The sequence below is a fragment of the Narcine bancroftii genome, chromosome 4 (genome assembly GCF_036971445.1).
Source record: "Narcine bancroftii isolate sNarBan1 chromosome 4, sNarBan1.hap1, whole genome shotgun sequence".
NCBI classification, from domain to species: domain Eukaryota; kingdom Metazoa; phylum Chordata; class Chondrichthyes; order Torpediniformes; family Narcinidae; genus Narcine; species Narcine bancroftii.
This window is the reverse complement of record NC_091472.1, coordinates 12,291,532-12,300,629: the sequence shown is the minus strand read 5'-3', so window position 1 is coordinate 12,300,629 and position 9,098 is coordinate 12,291,532. Positions and strand designations below refer to the sequence as shown.

Genomic DNA, 9,098 nt, shown 5'->3' with positions numbered 1-9,098 from the left:
TCTCCCAGAAAGGGGCAGAGGTGTCCCAGAAGGAAATTGGAAAGTGTTCCATTGAGAGGGATAGCTGTCCCAGAAAGAGAAGACAATGCACTGTTTTAGCTGTTACAAGCCCAGAGGACCCCAAAACCTAGCAGCAATAGATATTCACCAAGACAAATGGTTACTTAAACAAAAGTTGTTTTTAATTATCTGTAAACATGAAAATAAAATCAAACTTTAACTTATCTCTATTGAGTTAATTAACAAAAGAAAAGCCCTTTCTCTTTCTAAACGCACGTGTATGTAATGTGTGTGTAAGTTCAGAAAGGTTCTTTGGTTCACAGTCCAATCTCACTGCTCATTCCTCCAAGTTCACTGTGTGACAGAGTATTTAGAGGGGGTTTGGGAGGAATTGTTAGAGCAGCTTGCACACACAATTTAAAACACAGAATATTTGCAGAATGCTTTTTGCAGGAAGCAACAAAATATCGAGAGCAGTTTGCCTGGGAGAGTATGTGATCTTTGCAGGCAGAGAACAGTTTTGCCCTCAGACAGGGAAGGTGTGAAACAGAGAGAGAGAGGAGACAGAAATCAGTTCCGGAAGGACAAAGCTGGCAAACTTTGAAAGGCTACCAGGTCAAAGGAGGAGATTGGTGGAATGAAAGGTGAACTGAAAGAAAGAGGATCATCTGAAGAACCCTGAAGGGGACAAGTTTCGTCAGCAAGACTGATTGAGAAGGAATCAGTTCCGGATGTCCTGGAAAAGGAATCTCTCTCTGAAATCCAGCAAGAACCCACCAGAATGGTAACCATCTCCCTTGTTAAACACCAAAGACTGGTGAACTTTGTTAATGCTAACTTCTGTGCACAGCACAAGAATTGACTGCAACCAGGGAGATTGGAATGTGATCCAAAGAACTTTTCTAATCTTAAATATACATTACACATACCTGTGCTTAGTATTAGAGGAGAGATTAAGTAGGTTAGGTAGGAAAAGGAAGTTGGTTAAGGTATAAGTTAAAGTTTAATTTTGATTTCTTGTTCAATTGTAGTTAAAAACTACTTTTATTTAAGTTACCCTGTGTTGGTGCATATCTATTTCTGCTAGTTATTGGGGTCCTCTGGACTCCGTAACAACTGGTTGCAGGTAATTCTTATACTGTGCCCAGAATTAAACATTTATAAATTTCACCAGGCTTTGGAGCTTGAAAGGTAAATGGTTACTGTTCAGGAAGTTTCTTGTTGGTTTTCAGAGAGAGATTTGTTGTTCCTTTTTAATCATCCACTTCAATATCTTGCTGACAAAACTTGCCCCTTCAGGGTTCTCCAGATGATAACATCTTTCTTTCAGGTCAACACAAGAGTTCCTTTTAGTTTCCCTTATTCCAAGTGAAATATTAGACAGCCAGTCCTCTCCACTTGCAAGAACTACAAGAGGTTTGACTAGGTCGTCTTACAACTGGGCTTTCCATAAGGTTGCCAGCTTGTTCTGTTTGAGTCCCAGCTGCTGTCTGCTGGCTGTAAGAGTGTACAAGTGATTTCTGTGCATCTTCCTCTCTCTCTGAGAGAAATCCTGTTTGACTCTCTCTGCTTGCAAAATCACATGACCGTCTCAGAATAGAAAGTTCTCTTCCAGACATCAGTGGCTCCAACGTGCTCTATCATCTATTGCCTTTTGTAAACAACAATCCATTAGTGAAGTCTTTTGAGTACTCTTCAAAAGCTCTGGAGCTGATATGTCGACCATGGGCAGGAGCAACAATATTTTCAATAAGATCTGTTTATTTTGTGAACAAGAATAGGGTGAAGGGTCCTGCAGCGTATTCAATATTAAAACCTGAAGCTTGTTCTGATTCTCCTTGGGTGAGAGCAGAGGGGGCTTGAATGTTTTCTGCTAGTGTTGAGATATATCATATTATGGCAAGGGGTCAGCTAGGAAGAATTAATCAGATGGCTTCTTGGGATAAGTTAGATGTATAGAAGGTAAATCCACCTGTTAGGATAATTATAGATAAAAGGATAAACCCAAGAGTAATTACATAGAAAATAGTTTGTGCTACTGTGAGTGGGACTCCTATAAGAGCATAGTTTGAGTTTGAGGCTCACTCTGAGGCTAAGATTGTATCGACTGTTAGGCTTGAGGTGGCTAAAATAAATAGTAAGCCTAAATTAAGGTTTAGAATTGCATATGGTCTGGGGAAGGGTATTCATATTAAGAGGGCTAGTGTTAGTGCTATGGTTGGAGCTCGAAAGAAAAGTGTTTGTGGTGAAAATGATGGTCGGATTGGTTCTTTTGTAAATAGTTTTAGGCCTTCAGCAATGGATTGTTGAAGTCTATCGATGGCCAAAAGAAAAATGGTCTCTCATGCTCCAAAGTGTATTGAAGGGAAAAGCACAAATTGCATCCTCTAGCTTGACTCCAGAGCAAGTGGCAAATTATGATCCTGTTAAACAAGCAGTATTGAAAGCTTATGAGTTGTTTCTAGAAGCATATAGACAAAAATGTAGGAGTTTTATGGAAACATGGAATCAATCTTGTATGGATTTCACTCTGAAAATATCTGTCTGTTTTGACCATTGGTGCGCCTCAAAAGGAATAAATAATGATTTTGTCAGATTGAGAGAATTGATGTTCATTGAGGAAATTAAAAGGTGTGTTCAAAATGGGATTAAATTATACCTGGATGAGAGAGACATGGGGACGTGGTGGCAAATGGCTAAATTAGCAGACAAATTTGCCCGACTTCACCAAGGTGCATTTCAGAATACTCGGAATTTTCAGAAAGTTAATGTGTAAAAGATGAATAAGCCTGTTCATCGGGTTAGTGTGGAGCAGACGAGTAAACTTGAAATTAAGTCTGGAGAGAATATTAAGAGAAAAGATGAAGGTAAGGTGGGAAAGGACAGAACTTCTGGATTTGTATGTCATTTTTGTAAGAAACCTGGACCTGTTATTGTGAATTGTCTAGTATTGAAAAGAGACAAGAAAAGGAGGTTTTACCAGAAACATGTATTCAAAGAGTGGAATTTAAGGAGAGCAGATGATCCAAACCTGTAAAGGGTGTCATGGATGTTTTCAAACCTTTTGTGTCAGAGGGCTTGGTTTCAGTAAAAGTGGGAGAATCACAGGTTGCAGTTAAAATTCTTAGAGACACTGGGGCTGCTCAGTCATTGTTCTTGGAAAGTATTTTAAGTCTGGATCAAAGGACTGACACAGGGGAGACACTTTGATTAAAGGGGTTGGAGGTGTGGTAGAGTCAATATTTCTTCACAATACTATGGTCAATTCAGAATTATTTAAAGGACCTGTTGTAGTAGGAGTAATTTCAAAGTTATCTGTGCAGGGGGTGTCATTTTTATTAGGGAATGATTTGGCAGAGGATAAAGATCAGCCTGGTAAGGATGAGGTTGAAAAGGATTGTGAGATATATCCTGTATGTGCTGTAACAAGTTCTGTGACTAAGAAAGTGATGAGAGCTGAGGAAAATCCAGTTGATAGAGACTTGCCCAGGGCTTCTGAAATAGTTTTGAAAGAGCAGGGTAATTTTGAGAGTAAATATTTTTCTTTGTCAGTGAAAACGTTAATTCAGCAACAGAAAAAAGAAATAAATCTTGTTGTCTTACTGAATAGAGCATAAGTGAACAGGAGAAAAAAGAAATGGTTTAGGGATATTACTTAAAAAGGTGAATTGTTGATGAGAAAATGGAGACGTCTTGATATTCCAGCTAATGAAGTGTTGGGGGTGGAGGGCGTTGGTGTAATTCATCAGGTGGTTCTTCCTTGAAATAACCAGAATGAAATATTGAATCTAGACCATAGTACACCTTTGGGTGGTCATCTTGGTGTAAGGAAAACCATGGATAAGATTTTGAGACCATTTTTCTGGCCTGGTTTGAGTAAGGATGTTGTAAATTGGTGCCAGACATGTCATTTTTCTCATGTTGTGGGGAAACCTAAGCAGGGTTCTCCAGTGGATCCATTGTAACCTATTCCTGTTGTTGAGGAACCTTTCACGAGGGTTATTGTGGATGGTGTAGGTCCCCTGCCTAAAACTATGTCTGGGAATCAATACTTATTATGTGTACAGCATCAAGATTTCCAGAGGCTAGACCATTACGGAATATTAAAGCCACAATTGTGGTAAAGATTCTGGAAAGATTTTTCACCATTTTTGGATTACTGAGAGAGATTCAGAGTCGTCAAAGATATAACTTTATGTCTGGGTTGTTTCAGCAGATAATTTATGAGTTGGAAATAAAACAGATCACTCTATCTTCGTACCATCCTGAAACTGAGGGAACTTTGGAAAGGATTCATTCCACTCTTCAAAATATGATGAGGATTTATTGTCTGGAGAATGGAAGGGATTGGGATGAAGGTTTTCCTTTCTTGTTATTTGCAGCAAGGGAAGTTGTGCAGGATTCATTAGGTTTCAGCCCTTTTGAAATTGTGTTTGGACATCAGGTTAGAGGCCCTTTAATGTTGATAAAAGAACAATGGGTTCATGAGGATGTGCAGTTGGTCTTGCTGGATTATGTCTCTAAATTTAACGATAGGTGACAAAAAGTGTGGACTTTGGCTCAAGAGAATTTAGAAATGGCTCAGGGTAAAAGGAAGCGTTTATTTGACAGGAAAGGTCAAGTGAGGAATTTTAGGACAGGAAGTAAAGTTTTGATTTTGTTTCCACACAGGACAATCCTTTGAGAGCAGGATTAGTTATATCGAAACTGAATGATGTTAACTATGGTATTAACACTCCAGATCGAAGGAATAAAACTCAGGTTTGTCACATAAATATGGTGAAACCTTATGATGAGGGTAAAGGTAGTGGAGAATAATCTGTATCAGAGGTGTTAGTTGTTGAAGGGTTGAGGAAGTCATGGACCATAGGATTATGGAAACAGAATCTTGTGAGGGAAACCATGGTTCCTGTGTGCCTGTCTAACTCAACAATTTTGGAAAATTTGGAGGAAGTGTTAGGTCATCTTAAGTCAGAACAGATGCAGTTGAAAGAATTAATTTTGAAATACACAAATTTATTACCTCGGGTTCCAAAAAGAACGTCAGTGATTTATCACGATGTGGATGTGGGAGAAGCAAATCCCATAAAACAACACCCATACAGAATAAACATTTAGTAGAGTAAAATCATGGATCAGGAGGTAAAACATATGTTGAGAAATGATAATATTAGACCTTTGAACTCGGATTGGAGTTCTTGTATTCTGGTGGTGAAACCAGATGGAACTGTAATGTTCTGTGCAGATTACAGGAAGGTTAATGAAATAACTAAAACAGAAGCTTATCCTATTGTGAGAATAGATGACTGTATTGATAAAATTGGGAAACCTAAATTTCTTATAAAGTTGGATATGTTGAGGGGAAACTGGTGTGTGCCTTTAACTGAGAGTGGAAGGATTATTTCAGCTTTGGTTACTCATTCCGGTTTATACGAGTATAATGTGTTACCTTTGGGCAAGAAAAATGCCCCTGCAACGATCCAGAGGATGATTAATTTGGTTATCCAAGGGTTAACTCATACAGATGGTTATATTGACGACTTGGTCACAAAAAGTGACACATGGGAAGAACATGTAAGGGAATTGAACAAAATGTTTGCAAGATTACCCAAAGCAAATTTAACTATTAATTTAGCAGATGTCAATTTGCAAATGCCACTGTAACATACTTGGGTCATGGAGTTGGTCATGGCAACGTTGCACCTATTCAAGCTCAGGTGAATGCAATTTCTGAGTTGCTTATTCCCAATTGCAAGAAGGCGGTGCAAAGGTTTACAGGAATGTCGGGATATTATAGGAAATTTTGCTGAGGTTGCTCTTCCTTTAACCAATCCTTTGAAGGAAGGTGAGAAATTTGTGTGAACTAAAGTTTGTCAGACAGCTTTAGAAAATTTAAAGGAGATGCTATATCATTGCCCTGTGTTAAAATCTCCTTAAGCAGTGGATGCTTGTGAGGGAACAGCAGGTGCAGTTTTATTGCAAAAACATAATGAAATTGACCATCCAGCTGCCGACTTTTCAAAAAATTCAATGTTCATCAAAGGAACTTTTCATTATTGAAAAAGAACTGTTGTCTCTCATATTTGCTCTGCAAAATTTTGCTGTACATCTCGGCATCTCTTATGGACCAATTGTGATATTTACTGACCACAATCGTCTGGTGTTTTTAAGTAAAATGAAGAATAAAAACAGATTGTTAAACTGGAATTTAATATTACAAGTATATAATCTGCAAATTAATTATATCAGTTACAAATAATGTGATTACAGATTGTTTGTCAATATTTTAAAATTCATCATGTGTAAAAATACTTGCAGCTTTTTTACTTCATTATAACGTTATATATTGTTATTTCTTTAGTCATCTTAAGGGCAGTTTGGTTATAACTGAATTTAAAGTCAAAAGTTAAAATTACTTTTAAAGGGGAAGGTGTGACAGAGTATATGGAAAAGTTTTTGGGAGATAAATTGGGAAAGGTTTGTGAGAGTAGGTCACATGCAAACACTTTAAAATAGACCTGATTTGAGGTACTGAAGCTCTGCTTATGTTAGACATAGTGGCTTCTTTCAGTTCTTTGCAAGAGCTTTGAAGGGTGCTCAAGGGACTTCACTAATGGATTGTTGTTTACCAAAGTAACAGGTGAAAGGGATGGTTGGAGCCGCATATTGTCTGCAGGAGAGTTTGCTGTTGTAATTGCATCATGTGGTTTTGCAAGCAGAGAGAGTCAAAGAGGTTTTCTCTCAGTGTGTGTGTGAGTGAGAGAGAGAGAGGGACAGAGAGAGAGAGAGAGAGAGAGAGAGAGAGAGAGAGAGAGAGACACACACACACACACACACACACACACACACACACACACACACACACACACGCACCCACCCACCACACACACACACACACACACACACACACACACAGATAACTTGAAAGTGTTTCAGACAGCAAGAGCAGCTGGGAGCTTGAACTGGACAAACTGGCAAGAAGTCTCAGTGTGGAAGAGAAACAGAAAGAAACTCTGTGGTGACCTGAAAGGAAAAGGTTATCATCTGGAGGACCCTGAGGGGGCAAGTTTCTTCAGCAAGACACTGATCTATCTGACTCTGGTAAACATACAATGATGTCATCTGCGAATAGGCTGATATTGTATTCATTCTCTTATTCCTTTTATCATAGTTTCCTTCCTTACCAGCTCCAGCAGTGGTTCTCTAGTTAAGGTGAACAGTGAGGGGGACAATGGGCATCCCTGTCTAGTTGACCTGTTCAATTTGAAGTGATCTGACATATATCCATTTATTGCTACCTTTGCTAATGGTCCATTATATAGTGCTCTAATCCAATTAATGATTTTTTACAGTAGTTTAAATTTCTGTAGCACTTTAAACAAATCATTCCATTCTACCCTGTCAAAGGCTTTCTGTGCATCAAGCGTAACAGCCGCCATTGGCATTTTATTCATTGGTGTTGCATGGTTTAAATTAATAAGTTTACAAACATTATCTGCTGCTCATTTTTTTGAACAAATCCAGTTTGATCCTCCTATCTCGAAATCGGTGCACAGTCAGTCAGTCTGTTTGCTAATAGTATGGCTATTAAATTGTAATCTGCATTTAAAATGGATCTTGGTCTGTGTGATGCTGCCGACAGCAAGACCTCTCGCATTTTTGGAATTACTGTAATTATTGCTGTTTTACATGATTCGGGTAAGATTTGGGTCTCTTCCACCTGCTTCATTACTTCTAGGAGGGGTGGGATTAATAGGTGCTTAAAGACTTTAATGAACTCTATAGGATATCCATCCTCACCTGGTGTTATAGTGTTTGGTATTTTCATTAATATATCCTCTACTTCATTCTTAAAGGGTTTTGTCAGTTTGTTTTGATCTTCTACTTGTAGTTGTGGCAGTTCGATATTAGATGAAAACTCGTCAATTTTATCATTCTTTCCTGTATTTTTGATTTGATACCATTGCTTATAGAATTTTTAAAAAATTTTTTAATATTTGATGGGTTGTACGTGATCTGTTAATCATCTTTTCTTCTCGCTAGTAATGTTCTTTTCCTTGCTCTGTTTTAAGTTGCAAGCCAATATTTTGTGGGTTTCTCTCCCAATTCGTAATATCTTTGCTTTATTTTCATAATGTATTTCTCCATTTTATATGTTTCTAGTGTTTTGTATTTTAGTTATTTTTCTCTGCCAATTCTCCCTTTTTCTCTTTGTTGTCACTTTTCACGAATTTCTTTTCTATAATTTCTATCTCTTTTTCCAACTATTCTACTTCCCAGTTATATTCTTTTTAATTTTGGTTGTATGGTAACTATTTGTCCTCCAATAAAGACCTTCATTGCATCCCATAGTATGAACTTATCTCTTACTGATTCTGTATTTATCTCGAAATATATTTTAGTTTGGTATTCAATATATTCCCTGAAATCTTGTCCTTTTACAGTATAAGGTTTAGCCTCCATCTATATGTTTTTGGTTGGACATCCGCTAATTCAATTGTTATTAACAAGGGTGAGTGATTAGATAATAGTCTTGCTTTGTATTCGGTCTTTTGAACTCTCCCTTGGATCTGAGGCGACATCAAAAACATATCTATCCTTGAATAGGTCTTATGTCTATTCGAGTGATATGAGTACTCTCTTTCTTTTGGATGTTGCCTCCTCCATATATAAATTAATTTCATATCCCGCTTTGATTTTAGCATAAATTTGGTTACTTTATTCTTTTTGTTAATTGTCTTCCCAGTTTTGTATATCATTGGGTCCAGGTTGAAGTTGAACTCCTCCCCCCCCCCCCCCCCCCCACCCCCATGCTAGAAGATATGTCCCTGTGTATTGTTAGGTCTGCTTTGTTCATGAATGAGTGAGTCAGACACCAGACTGAGTCGAAATCAAGGTTCTTTGTTCTTTATTGCCGGATTGTAACACTTGCAACTAACAGTGTTAGTTGGAGAAGGCGCATTCTGCCGTTATCAGCAAGTGGTGTTTTTTTATACCTCAGGATACGTACTTAGTAAATTATCATACCATGACATTGTCCAATGAATAAACTGTTGCTATCCTTCTCTGTTAGCCTGCTGCACATCATTCTTGTTAGT

The 9,098-nt window shown here is 37.9% G+C and overlaps 1 pseudogene; it reads right to left on the bottom strand.

Annotated features, from left to right (window-relative positions):
- Window positions 1-526: 526 nt before the first annotated feature.
- On the bottom strand, window positions 527-7,439 carry LOC138762344 (NADH-ubiquinone oxidoreductase chain 1-like; annotated as a pseudogene).
- Between the last annotated feature and the right edge of the window lie 1,659 nt (window positions 7,440-9,098).